A 13,086-nucleotide genomic window follows, 5' to 3' on the forward strand; every position below is an offset into this window, starting at 1 on the left:
TGCGGCTGCTTTCGACCGAAAAGTAAGATTTTGTGTGTGTTGGGATAAGAACCGAATGCGAATTCTGCCATGCGCCTACATTATATGGGCGCCAACGGCCATACCATGTTGAGTACACCGGTTCTCGTCCGATCACCGAAGTTAAGCAACATCGGGCGTGGTTAGTACTTGGATGGTTGACCGCCTGGGAACACCACGTGCTGTTGGCTCCCCTTCATTTACTTTTTTTTTTTTTATACCGCCCTCTTTCCATACCACCGTTCTGTTGTGACAAAGATTCTTGCTTAAGCATTTTAAACTACTGTAGTGACCATAAGGTACGAAATTGCAGTAAATGTCTCAGTTTGAGGGAGAATGTGCTAACCAAGTTCGCCAGGAAGTCTTTGAAAACGACAAAACAGTACGAATAGGCAGATATGTTCTGAAATACGTCAGCGCCTGTTGTTGTGTAGCGGTGTACAATTCCTACTTCGATATGTAATCATAAAGTTATTCTTTAGTCGTCTCGTCTCGTCTCCTCATCTCCTGCAGACGTTTCTTGTGCTTGCGCTGTTATATGGGCCACGACCCGAGCGGCAGCGAGCGGCAGTCGAGCAAAGTCGGGACAAGTCGGGACGGGGACAGGCACAGGGACAGGAATGGTGCGAATGCACTGCAAATTACGCAAACACCTCGTCTGAGGCGAGGCGAGGCGAGGCGAGGAAGCTCACATCGCCAGCAGTGGCGCCCTCCAACAAGACACTGCCACACCCCGCACAGGCCACACGCCGGCCGGCCGCGCGCCAGCCCTCCTGCGCTGGACGCCAGGGACAAGATGCGTCTTCCGCGAGTGTCGAAGGCTGCACGCGCCAAGCGGATGACAGGAGGTGCAACGAGAAGCTGCGCGTCTCACACACACGGCGGCGCGCCCGCTAGTTCGGCAGTCGCTCTGCTGGCACGTCGGATTGCGGAAGGAAGTGCTTAAAATTACAATTCTGTTCATGTTTTATGTTGTAAAGTTGTTAGCTTGTAACGATGTAATGTTAATAAATAAATTTATAAAGCTCACAAAAAAAAAATACACGAAGCACGTCCTTCCGGCTCATAAGTTTTGGAACTCAGGATTGCGTTCGCGCTAACGTGACGAATTGTCAATAAAAAAAAATGCGGCTGCTTTCGACCGAAAAGTAAGATTTTGTGTGTGTTGGGATAAGAACCGAATGCGAATTCTGCCATGCGCCTACATTATATGGGCGCCAACGGCCATACCATGTTGAGTACACCGGTTCTCGTCCGATCACCGAAGTTAAGCAACATCGGGCGTGGTTAGTACTTGGATGGTTGACCGCCTGGGAACACCACGTGCTGTTGGCTCCCCTTCATTTACTTTTTTTTTTTTTATACCGCCCTCTTTCCATACCACCGTTCTGTTGTGACAAAGATTCTTGCTTAAGCATTTTAAACTACTGTAGTGACCATAAGGTACGAAATTGCAGTAAATGTCTCAGTTTGAGGGAGAATGTGCTAACCAAGTTCGCCAGGAAGTCTTTGAAAACGACAAAACAGTACGAATAGGCAGATATGTTCTGAAATACGTCAGCGCCTGTTGTTGTGTAGCGGTGTACAATTCCTACTTCGATATGTAATCATAAAGTTATTCTTTAGTCGTCTCGTCTCGTCTCCTCATCTCCTGCAGACGTTTCTTGTGCTTGCGCTGTTATATGGGCCACGACCCGAGCGGCAGCGAGCGGCAGTCGAGCAAAGTCGGGACAAGTCGGGACGGGGACAGGCACAGGGACAGGAATGGTGCGAATGCACTGCAAATTACGCAAACACCTCGTCTGAGGCGAGGCGAGGCGAGGCGAGGAAGCTCACATCGCCAGCAGTGGCGCCCTCCAACAAGACACTGCCACACCCCGCACAGGCCACACGCCGGCCGGCCGCGCGCCAGCCCTCCTGCGCTGGACGCCAGGGACAAGATGCGTCTTCCGCGAGTGTCGAAGGCTGCACGCGCCAAGCGGATGACAGGAGGTGCAACGAGAAGCTGCGCGTCTCACACACACGGCGGCGCGCCCGCTAGTTCGGCAGTCGCTCTGCTGGCACGTCGGATTGCGGAAGGAAGTGCTTAAAATTACAATTCTGTTCATGTTTTATGTTGTAAAGTTGTTAGCTTGTAACGATGTAATGTTAATAAATAAATTTATAAAGCTCACAAAAAAAAAATACACGAAGCACGTCCTTCCGGCTCATAAGTTTTGGAACTCAGGATTGCGTTCGCGCTAACGTGACGAATTGTCAATAAAAAAAAATGCGGCTGCTTTCGACCGAAAAGTAAGATTTTGTGTGTGTTGGGATAAGAACCGAATGCGAATTCTGCCATGCGCCTACATTATATGGGCGCCAACGGCCATACCATGTTGAGTACACCGGTTCTCGTCCGATCACCGAAGTTAAGCAACATCGGGCGTGGTTAGTACTTGGATGGTTGACCGCCTGGGAACACCACGTGCTGTTGGCTCCCCTTCATTTACTTTTTTTTTTTTTATACCGCCCTCTTTCCATACCACCGTTCTGTTGTGACAAAGATTCTTGCTTAAGCATTTTAAACTACTGTAGTGACCATAAGGTACGAAATTGCAGTAAATGTCTCAGTTTGAGGGAGAATGTGCTAACCAAGTTCGCCAGGAAGTCTTTGAAAACGACAAAACAGTACGAATAGGCAGATATGTTCTGAAATACGTCAGCGCCTGTTGTTGTGTAGCGGTGTACAATTCCTACTTCGATATGTAATCATAAAGTTATTCTTTAGTCGTCTCGTCTCGTCTCCTCATCTCCTGCAGACGTTTCTTGTGCTTGCGCTGTTATATGGGCCACGACCCGAGCGGCAGCGAGCGGCAGTCGAGCAAAGTCGGGACAAGTCGGGACGGGGACAGGCACAGGGACAGGAATGGTGCGAATGCACTGCAAATTACGCAAACACCTCGTCTGAGGCGAGGCGAGGCGAGGCGAGGAAGCTCACATCGCCAGCAGTGGCGCCCTCCAACAAGACACTGCCACACCCCGCACAGGCCACACGCCGGCCGGCCGCGCGCCAGCCCTCCTGCGCTGGACGCCAGGGACAAGATGCGTCTTCCGCGAGTGTCGAAGGCTGCACGCGCCAAGCGGATGACAGGAGGTGCAACGAGAAGCTGCGCGTCTCACACACACGGCGGCGCGCCCGCTAGTTCGGCAGTCGCTCTGCTGGCACGTCGGATTGCGGAAGGAAGTGCTTAAAATTACAATTCTGTTCATGTTTTATGTTGTAAAGTTGTTAGCTTGTAACGATGTAATGTTAATAAATAAATTTATAAAGCTCACAAAAAAAAAATACACGAAGCACGTCCTTCCGGCTCATAAGTTTTGGAACTCAGGATTGCGTTCGCGCTAACGTGACGAATTGTCAATAAAAAAAAATGCGGCTGCTTTCGACCGAAAAGTAAGATTTTGTGTGTGTTGGGATAAGAACCGAATGCGAATTCTGCCATGCGCCTACATTATATGGGCGCCAACGGCCATACCATGTTGAGTACACCGGTTCTCGTCCGATCACCGAAGTTAAGCAACATCGGGCGTGGTTAGTACTTGGATGGTTGACCGCCTGGGAACACCACGTGCTGTTGGCTCCCCTTCATTTACTTTTTTTTTTTTTATACCGCCCTCTTTCCATACCACCGTTCTGTTGTGACAAAGATTCTTGCTTAAGCATTTTAAACTACTGTAGTGACCATAAGGTACGAAATTGCAGTAAATGTCTCAGTTTGAGGGAGAATGTGCTAACCAAGTTCGCCAGGAAGTCTTTGAAAACGACAAAACAGTACGAATAGGCAGATATGTTCTGAAATACGTCAGCGCCTGTTGTTGTGTAGCGGTGTACAATTCCTACTTCGATATGTAATCATAAAGTTATTCTTTAGTCGTCTCGTCTCGTCTCCTCATCTCCTGCAGACGTTTCTTGTGCTTGCGCTGTTATATGGGCCACGACCCGAGCGGCAGCGAGCGGCAGTCGAGCAAAGTCGGGACAAGTCGGGACGGGGACAGGCACAGGGACAGGAATGGTGCGAATGCACTGCAAATTACGCAAACACCTCGTCTGAGGCGAGGCGAGGCGAGGCGAGGAAGCTCACATCGCCAGCAGTGGCGCCCTCCAACAAGACACTGCCACACCCCGCACAGGCCACACGCCGGCCGGCCGCGCGCCAGCCCTCCTGCGCTGGACGCCAGGGACAAGATGCGTCTTCCGCGAGTGTCGAAGGCTGCACGCGCCAAGCGGATGACAGGAGGTGCAACGAGAAGCTGCGCGTCTCACACACACGGCGGCGCGCCCGCTAGTTCGGCAGTCGCTCTGCTGGCACGTCGGATTGCGGAAGGAAGTGCTTAAAATTACAATTCTGTTCATGTTTTATGTTGTAAAGTTGTTAGCTTGTAACGATGTAATGTTAATAAATAAATTTATAAAGCTCACAAAAAAAAAATACACGAAGCACGTCCTTCCGGCTCATAAGTTTTGGAACTCAGGATTGCGTTCGCGCTAACGTGACGAATTGTCAATAAAAAAAAATGCGGCTGCTTTCGACCGAAAAGTAAGATTTTGTGTGTGTTGGGATAAGAACCGAATGCGAATTCTGCCATGCGCCTACATTATATGGGCGCCAACGGCCATACCATGTTGAGTACACCGGTTCTCGTCCGATCACCGAAGTTAAGCAACATCGGGCGTGGTTAGTACTTGGATGGTTGACCGCCTGGGAACACCACGTGCTGTTGGCTCCCCTTCATTTACTTTTTTTTTTTTTATACCGCCCTCTTTCCATACCACCGTTCTGTTGTGACAAAGATTCTTGCTTAAGCATTTTAAACTACTGTAGTGACCATAAGGTACGAAATTGCAGTAAATGTCTCAGTTTGAGGGAGAATGTGCTAACCAAGTTCGCCAGGAAGTCTTTGAAAACGACAAAACAGTACGAATAGGCAGATATGTTCTGAAATACGTCAGCGCCTGTTGTTGTGTAGCGGTGTACAATTCCTACTTCGATATGTAATCATAAAGTTATTCTTTAGTCGTCTCGTCTCGTCTCCTCATCTCCTGCAGACGTTTCTTGTGCTTGCGCTGTTATATGGGCCACGACCCGAGCGGCAGCGAGCGGCAGTCGAGCAAAGTCGGGACAAGTCGGGACGGGGACAGGCACAGGGACAGGAATGGTGCGAATGCACTGCAAATTACGCAAACACCTCGTCTGAGGCGAGGCGAGGCGAGGCGAGGAAGCTCACATCGCCAGCAGTGGCGCCCTCCAACAAGACACTGCCACACCCCGCACAGGCCACACGCCGGCCGGCCGCGCGCCAGCCCTCCTGCGCTGGACGCCAGGGACAAGATGCGTCTTCCGCGAGTGTCGAAGGCTGCACGCGCCAAGCGGATGACAGGAGGTGCAACGAGAAGCTGCGCGTCTCACACACACGGCGGCGCGCCCGCTAGTTCGGCAGTCGCTCTGCTGGCACGTCGGATTGCGGAAGGAAGTGCTTAAAATTACAATTCTGTTCATGTTTTATGTTGTAAAGTTGTTAGCTTGTAACGATGTAATGTTAATAAATAAATTTATAAAGCTCACAAAAAAAAAATACACGAAGCACGTCCTTCCGGCTCATAAGTTTTGGAACTCAGGATTGCGTTCGCGCTAACGTGACGAATTGTCAATAAAAAAAAATGCGGCTGCTTTCGACCGAAAAGTAAGATTTTGTGTGTGTTGGGATAAGAACCGAATGCGAATTCTGCCATGCGCCTACATTATATGGGCGCCAACGGCCATACCATGTTGAGTACACCGGTTCTCGTCCGATCACCGAAGTTAAGCAACATCGGGCGTGGTTAGTACTTGGATGGTTGACCGCCTGGGAACACCACGTGCTGTTGGCTCCCCTTCATTTACTTTTTTTTTTTTTATACCGCCCTCTTTCCATACCACCGTTCTGTTGTGACAAAGATTCTTGCTTAAGCATTTTAAACTACTGTAGTGACCATAAGGTACGAAATTGCAGTAAATGTCTCAGTTTGAGGGAGAATGTGCTAACCAAGTTCGCCAGGAAGTCTTTGAAAACGACAAAACAGTACGAATAGGCAGATATGTTCTGAAATACGTCAGCGCCTGTTGTTGTGTAGCGGTGTACAATTCCTACTTCGATATGTAATCATAAAGTTATTCTTTAGTCGTCTCGTCTCGTCTCCTCATCTCCTGCAGACGTTTCTTGTGCTTGCGCTGTTATATGGGCCACGACCCGAGCGGCAGCGAGCGGCAGTCGAGCAAAGTCGGGACAAGTCGGGACGGGGACAGGCACAGGGACAGGAATGGTGCGAATGCACTGCAAATTACGCAAACACCTCGTCTGAGGCGAGGCGAGGCGAGGCGAGGAAGCTCACATCGCCAGCAGTGGCGCCCTCCAACAAGACACTGCCACACCCCGCACAGGCCACACGCCGGCCGGCCGCGCGCCAGCCCTCCTGCGCTGGACGCCAGGGACAAGATGCGTCTTCCGCGAGTGTCGAAGGCTGCACGCGCCAAGCGGATGACAGGAGGTGCAACGAGAAGCTGCGCGTCTCACACACACGGCGGCGCGCCCGCTAGTTCGGCAGTCGCTCTGCTGGCACGTCGGATTGCGGAAGGAAGTGCTTAAAATTACAATTCTGTTCATGTTTTATGTTGTAAAGTTGTTAGCTTGTAACGATGTAATGTTAATAAATAAATTTATAAAGCTCACAAAAAAAAAATACACGAAGCACGTCCTTCCGGCTCATAAGTTTTGGAACTCAGGATTGCGTTCGCGCTAACGTGACGAATTGTCAATAAAAAAAAATGCGGCTGCTTTCGACCGAAAAGTAAGATTTTGTGTGTGTTGGGATAAGAACCGAATGCGAATTCTGCCATGCGCCTACATTATATGGGCGCCAACGGCCATACCATGTTGAGTACACCGGTTCTCGTCCGATCACCGAAGTTAAGCAACATCGGGCGTGGTTAGTACTTGGATGGTTGACCGCCTGGGAACACCACGTGCTGTTGGCTCCCCTTCATTTACTTTTTTTTTTTTTATACCGCCCTCTTTCCATACCACCGTTCTGTTGTGACAAAGATTCTTGCTTAAGCATTTTAAACTACTGTAGTGACCATAAGGTACGAAATTGCAGTAAATGTCTCAGTTTGAGGGAGAATGTGCTAACCAAGTTCGCCAGGAAGTCTTTGAAAACGACAAAACAGTACGAATAGGCAGATATGTTCTGAAATACGTCAGCGCCTGTTGTTGTGTAGCGGTGTACAATTCCTACTTCGATATGTAATCATAAAGTTATTCTTTAGTCGTCTCGTCTCGTCTCCTCATCTCCTGCAGACGTTTCTTGTGCTTGCGCTGTTATATGGGCCACGACCCGAGCGGCAGCGAGCGGCAGTCGAGCAAAGTCGGGACAAGTCGGGACGGGGACAGGCACAGGGACAGGAATGGTGCGAATGCACTGCAAATTACGCAAACACCTCGTCTGAGGCGAGGCGAGGCGAGGCGAGGAAGCTCACATCGCCAGCAGTGGCGCCCTCCAACAAGACACTGCCACACCCCGCACAGGCCACACGCCGGCCGGCCGCGCGCCAGCCCTCCTGCGCTGGACGCCAGGGACAAGATGCGTCTTCCGCGAGTGTCGAAGGCTGCACGCGCCAAGCGGATGACAGGAGGTGCAACGAGAAGCTGCGCGTCTCACACACACGGCGGCGCGCCCGCTAGTTCGGCAGTCGCTCTGCTGGCACGTCGGATTGCGGAAGGAAGTGCTTAAAATTACAATTCTGTTCATGTTTTATGTTGTAAAGTTGTTAGCTTGTAACGATGTAATGTTAATAAATAAATTTATAAAGCTCACAAAAAAAAAATACACGAAGCACGTCCTTCCGGCTCATAAGTTTTGGAACTCAGGATTGCGTTCGCGCTAACGTGACGAATTGTCAATAAAAAAAAATGCGGCTGCTTTCGACCGAAAAGTAAGATTTTGTGTGTGTTGGGATAAGAACCGAATGCGAATTCTGCCATGCGCCTACATTATATGGGCGCCAACGGCCATACCATGTTGAGTACACCGGTTCTCGTCCGATCACCGAAGTTAAGCAACATCGGGCGTGGTTAGTACTTGGATGGTTGACCGCCTGGGAACACCACGTGCTGTTGGCTCCCCTTCATTTACTTTTTTTTTTTTTATACCGCCCTCTTTCCATACCACCGTTCTGTTGTGACAAAGATTCTTGCTTAAGCATTTTAAACTACTGTAGTGACCATAAGGTACGAAATTGCAGTAAATGTCTCAGTTTGAGGGAGAATGTGCTAACCAAGTTCGCCAGGAAGTCTTTGAAAACGACAAAACAGTACGAATAGGCAGATATGTTCTGAAATACGTCAGCGCCTGTTGTTGTGTAGCGGTGTACAATTCCTACTTCGATATGTAATCATAAAGTTATTCTTTAGTCGTCTCGTCTCGTCTCCTCATCTCCTGCAGACGTTTCTTGTGCTTGCGCTGTTATATGGGCCACGACCCGAGCGGCAGCGAGCGGCAGTCGAGCAAAGTCGGGACAAGTCGGGACGGGGACAGGCACAGGGACAGGAATGGTGCGAATGCACTGCAAATTACGCAAACACCTCGTCTGAGGCGAGGCGAGGCGAGGCGAGGAAGCTCACATCGCCAGCAGTGGCGCCCTCCAACAAGACACTGCCACACCCCGCACAGGCCACACGCCGGCCGGCCGCGCGCCAGCCCTCCTGCGCTGGACGCCAGGGACAAGATGCGTCTTCCGCGAGTGTCGAAGGCTGCACGCGCCAAGCGGATGACAGGAGGTGCAACGAGAAGCTGCGCGTCTCACACACACGGCGGCGCGCCCGCTAGTTCGGCAGTCGCTCTGCTGGCACGTCGGATTGCGGAAGGAAGTGCTTAAAATTACAATTCTGTTCATGTTTTATGTTGTAAAGTTGTTAGCTTGTAACGATGTAATGTTAATAAATAAATTTATAAAGCTCACAAAAAAAAAATACACGAAGCACGTCCTTCCGGCTCATAAGTTTTGGAACTCAGGATTGCGTTCGCGCTAACGTGACGAATTGTCAATAAAAAAAAATGCGGCTGCTTTCGACCGAAAAGTAAGATTTTGTGTGTGTTGGGATAAGAACCGAATGCGAATTCTGCCATGCGCCTACATTATATGGGCGCCAACGGCCATACCATGTTGAGTACACCGGTTCTCGTCCGATCACCGAAGTTAAGCAACATCGGGCGTGGTTAGTACTTGGATGGTTGACCGCCTGGGAACACCACGTGCTGTTGGCTCCCCTTCATTTACTTTTTTTTTTTTTATACCGCCCTCTTTCCATACCACCGTTCTGTTGTGACAAAGATTCTTGCTTAAGCATTTTAAACTACTGTAGTGACCATAAGGTACGAAATTGCAGTAAATGTCTCAGTTTGAGGGAGAATGTGCTAACCAAGTTCGCCAGGAAGTCTTTGAAAACGACAAAACAGTACGAATAGGCAGATATGTTCTGAAATACGTCAGCGCCTGTTGTTGTGTAGCGGTGTACAATTCCTACTTCGATATGTAATCATAAAGTTATTCTTTAGTCGTCTCGTCTCGTCTCCTCATCTCCTGCAGACGTTTCTTGTGCTTGCGCTGTTATATGGGCCACGACCCGAGCGGCAGCGAGCGGCAGTCGAGCAAAGTCGGGACAAGTCGGGACGGGGACAGGCACAGGGACAGGAATGGTGCGAATGCACTGCAAATTACGCAAACACCTCGTCTGAGGCGAGGCGAGGCGAGGCGAGGAAGCTCACATCGCCAGCAGTGGCGCCCTCCAACAAGACACTGCCACACCCCGCACAGGCCACACGCCGGCCGGCCGCGCGCCAGCCCTCCTGCGCTGGACGCCAGGGACAAGATGCGTCTTCCGCGAGTGTCGAAGGCTGCACGCGCCAAGCGGATGACAGGAGGTGCAACGAGAAGCTGCGCGTCTCACACACACGGCGGCGCGCCCGCTAGTTCGGCAGTCGCTCTGCTGGCACGTCGGATTGCGGAAGGAAGTGCTTAAAATTACAATTCTGTTCATGTTTTATGTTGTAAAGTTGTTAGCTTGTAACGATGTAATGTTAATAAATAAATTTATAAAGCTCACAAAAAAAAAATACACGAAGCACGTCCTTCCGGCTCATAAGTTTTGGAACTCAGGATTGCGTTCGCGCTAACGTGACGAATTGTCAATAAAAAAAAATGCGGCTGCTTTCGACCGAAAAGTAAGATTTTGTGTGTGTTGGGATAAGAACCGAATGCGAATTCTGCCATGCGCCTACATTATATGGGCGCCAACGGCCATACCATGTTGAGTACACCGGTTCTCGTCCGATCACCGAAGTTAAGCAACATCGGGCGTGGTTAGTACTTGGATGGTTGACCGCCTGGGAACACCACGTGCTGTTGGCTCCCCTTCATTTACTTTTTTTTTTTTTATACCGCCCTCTTTCCATACCACCGTTCTGTTGTGACAAAGATTCTTGCTTAAGCATTTTAAACTACTGTAGTGACCATAAGGTACGAAATTGCAGTAAATGTCTCAGTTTGAGGGAGAATGTGCTAACCAAGTTCGCCAGGAAGTCTTTGAAAACGACAAAACAGTACGAATAGGCAGATATGTTCTGAAATACGTCAGCGCCTGTTGTTGTGTAGCGGTGTACAATTCCTACTTCGATATGTAATCATAAAGTTATTCTTTAGTCGTCTCGTCTCGTCTCCTCATCTCCTGCAGACGTTTCTTGTGCTTGCGCTGTTATATGGGCCACGACCCGAGCGGCAGCGAGCGGCAGTCGAGCAAAGTCGGGACAAGTCGGGACGGGGACAGGCACAGGGACAGGAATGGTGCGAATGCACTGCAAATTACGCAAACACCTCGTCTGAGGCGAGGCGAGGCGAGGCGAGGAAGCTCACATCGCCAGCAGTGGCGCCCTCCAACAAGACACTGCCACACCCCGCACAGGCCACACGCCGGCCGGCCGCGCGCCAGCCCTCCTGCGCTGGACGCCAGGGACAAGATGCGTCTTCCGCGAGTGTCGAAGGCTGCACGCGCCAAGCGGATGACAGGAGGTGCAACGAGAAGCTGCGCGTCTCACACACACGGCGGCGCGCCCGCTAGTTCGGCAGTCGCTCTGCTGGCACGTCGGATTGCGGAAGGAAGTGCTTAAAATTACAATTCTGTTCATGTTTTATGTTGTAAAGTTGTTAGCTTGTAACGATGTAATGTTAATAAATAAATTTATAAAGCTCACAAAAAAAAAAATACACGAAGCACGTCCTTCCGGCTCATAAGTTTTGGAACTCAGGATTGCGTTCGCGCTAACGTGACGAATTGTCAATAAAAAAAAATGCGGCTGCTTTCGACCGAAAAGTAAGATTTTGTGTGTGTTGGGATAAGAACCGAATGCGAATTCTGCCATGCGCCTACATTATATGGGCGCCAACGGCCATACCATGTTGAGTACACCGGTTCTCGTCCGATCACCGAAGTTAAGCAACATCGGGCGTGGTTAGTACTTGGATGGTTGACCGCCCTGGGAACACCACGTGCTGTTGGCTCCCCTTCATTTACTTTTTTTTTTTTTATACCGCCCTCTTTCCATACCACCGTTCTGTTGTGACAAAGATTCTTGCTTAAGCATTTTAAACTACTGTAGTGACCATAAGGTACGAAATTGCAGTAAATGTCTCAGTTTGAGGGAGAATGTGCTAACCAAGTTCGCCAGGAAGTCTTTGAAAACGACAAAACAGTACGAATAGGCAGATATGTTCTGAAATACGTCAGCGCCTGTTGTTGTGTAGCGGTGTACAATTCCTACTTCGATATGTAATCATAAAGTTATTCTTTAGTCGTCTCGTCTCGTCTCCTCATCTCTGCAGACGTTTCTTGTGCTTGCGCTGTTATATGGGCCACGACCCGAGCGGCAGCGAGCGGCAGTCGAGCAAAGTCGGGACAAGTCGGGACGGGGGACAGGCACAGGGACAGGAATGGTGCGAATGCACTGCAAATTACGCAAACACCTCGTCTGAGGCGAGGCGAGGCGAGGCGAGGAAGCTCACATCGCCAGCAGTGGCGCCCTCCAACAAGACACTGCCACACCCCGCACAGGCCCACACGCCGGCCGGCCGCGCGCCAGCCCTCCTGCGCTGGACGCCAGGGACAAGATGCGTCTTCCGCGAGTGTCGAAGGCTGCACGCGCCAAGCGGATGACAGGAGGTGCAACGAGAAGCTGCGCGTCTCACACACACGGCGGCGCGCCCGCTAGTTCGGCAGTCGCTCTGCTGGCACGTCGGATTGCGGAAGGAAGTGCTTAAAATTACAATTCTGTTCATGTTTTATGTTGTAAAGTTGTTAGCTTGTAACGATGTAATGTTAATAAATAAATTTATAAAGCTCACAAAAAAAAAATACACGAAGCACGTCCCTTCCGGCTCATAAGTTTTGGAACTCAGGATTGCGTTCGCGCTAACGTGACGAATTGTCAATAAAAAAAAATGCGGCTGCTTTCGACCGAAAAGTAAGATTTTGTGTGTGTTGGGATAAGAACCGAATGCGAATTCTGCCATGCGCCTACATTATATGGGCGCCAACGGCCATACCATGTTGAGTACACCGGTTCTCGTCCGATCACCGAAGTTAAGCAACATCGGGCGTGGTTAGTACTTGGATGGTTGACCGCCTGGGAACACCACGTGCTGTTGGCTCCCCTTCATTTACTTTTTTTTTTTTTATACCGCCCTCTTTCCATACCACCGTTCTGTTGTGACAAAGATTCTTGCTTAAGCATTTTAAACTACTGTAGTGACCATAAGGTACGAAATTGCAGTAAATGTCTCAGTTTGAGGGAGAATGTGCTAACCAAGTTCGCCAGGAAGTCTTTGAAAACGACAAAACAGTACGAATAGGCAGATATGTTCTGAAATACGTCAGCGCCTGTTGTTGTGTAGCGGTGTACAATTCCTACTTCGATATGTAATCATAAAGTTATTCTTT

General features: G+C 49.9%; 12 non-coding genes across 12 annotated transcripts; all 12 read left to right on the forward strand.

The window, feature by feature from the left end:
• Nucleotides 1-90: 90 nt before the first annotated feature.
• Nucleotides 91-209, forward strand: LOC124743036. The gene has a single exon (XR_007010359.1). It is a non-coding gene; the product is annotated as a 5S ribosomal RNA (ribosomal RNA).
• A 1,025-nt stretch (nt 210-1,234) lies between these two features.
• On the forward strand, nt 1,235-1,353 carry LOC124743037. Its single transcript, XR_007010360.1, has one exon. It is a non-coding gene; the product is annotated as a 5S ribosomal RNA (ribosomal RNA).
• A 1,025-nt stretch (nt 1,354-2,378) lies between these two features.
• On the forward strand, nt 2,379-2,497 carry LOC124743039. Its single transcript, XR_007010362.1, has one exon. It is a non-coding gene; the product is annotated as a 5S ribosomal RNA (ribosomal RNA).
• A 1,025-nt stretch (nt 2,498-3,522) lies between these two features.
• LOC124743040 lies at nt 3,523-3,641 on the forward strand. The gene has a single exon (XR_007010363.1). It is a non-coding gene; the product is annotated as a 5S ribosomal RNA (ribosomal RNA).
• A 1,025-nt stretch (nt 3,642-4,666) lies between these two features.
• Nucleotides 4,667-4,785, forward strand: LOC124743041. Its single transcript, XR_007010364.1, has one exon. It is a non-coding gene; the product is annotated as a 5S ribosomal RNA (ribosomal RNA).
• A 1,025-nt stretch (nt 4,786-5,810) lies between these two features.
• On the forward strand, nt 5,811-5,929 carry LOC124743042. Its single transcript, XR_007010365.1, has one exon. It is a non-coding gene; the product is annotated as a 5S ribosomal RNA (ribosomal RNA).
• Nucleotides 5,930-6,954: 1,025 nt separating this feature from the next.
• Nucleotides 6,955-7,073, forward strand: LOC124743043. The gene has a single exon (XR_007010366.1). It is a non-coding gene; the product is annotated as a 5S ribosomal RNA (ribosomal RNA).
• A 1,025-nt stretch (nt 7,074-8,098) lies between these two features.
• Nucleotides 8,099-8,217, forward strand: LOC124743044. Its single transcript, XR_007010367.1, has one exon. It is a non-coding gene; the product is annotated as a 5S ribosomal RNA (ribosomal RNA).
• A 1,025-nt stretch (nt 8,218-9,242) lies between these two features.
• Nucleotides 9,243-9,361, forward strand: LOC124743046. Its single transcript, XR_007010368.1, has one exon. It is a non-coding gene; the product is annotated as a 5S ribosomal RNA (ribosomal RNA).
• A 1,025-nt stretch (nt 9,362-10,386) lies between these two features.
• LOC124743047 lies at nt 10,387-10,505 on the forward strand. Its single transcript, XR_007010369.1, has one exon. It is a non-coding gene; the product is annotated as a 5S ribosomal RNA (ribosomal RNA).
• A 1,026-nt stretch (nt 10,506-11,531) lies between these two features.
• Nucleotides 11,532-11,651, forward strand: LOC124743051. Its single transcript, XR_007010373.1, has one exon. It is a non-coding gene; the product is annotated as a 5S ribosomal RNA (ribosomal RNA).
• Nucleotides 11,652-12,678: 1,027 nt separating this feature from the next.
• LOC124743048 lies at nt 12,679-12,797 on the forward strand. Its single transcript, XR_007010370.1, has one exon. It is a non-coding gene; the product is annotated as a 5S ribosomal RNA (ribosomal RNA).
• Nucleotides 12,798-13,086: the final 289 nt, after the last annotated feature.

Source organism: Schistocerca piceifrons, unplaced genomic scaffold (assembly GCF_021461385.2).
Source record: "Schistocerca piceifrons isolate TAMUIC-IGC-003096 unplaced genomic scaffold, iqSchPice1.1 HiC_scaffold_2411, whole genome shotgun sequence".
Classification (NCBI taxonomy): domain Eukaryota; kingdom Metazoa; phylum Arthropoda; class Insecta; order Orthoptera; family Acrididae; genus Schistocerca; species Schistocerca piceifrons.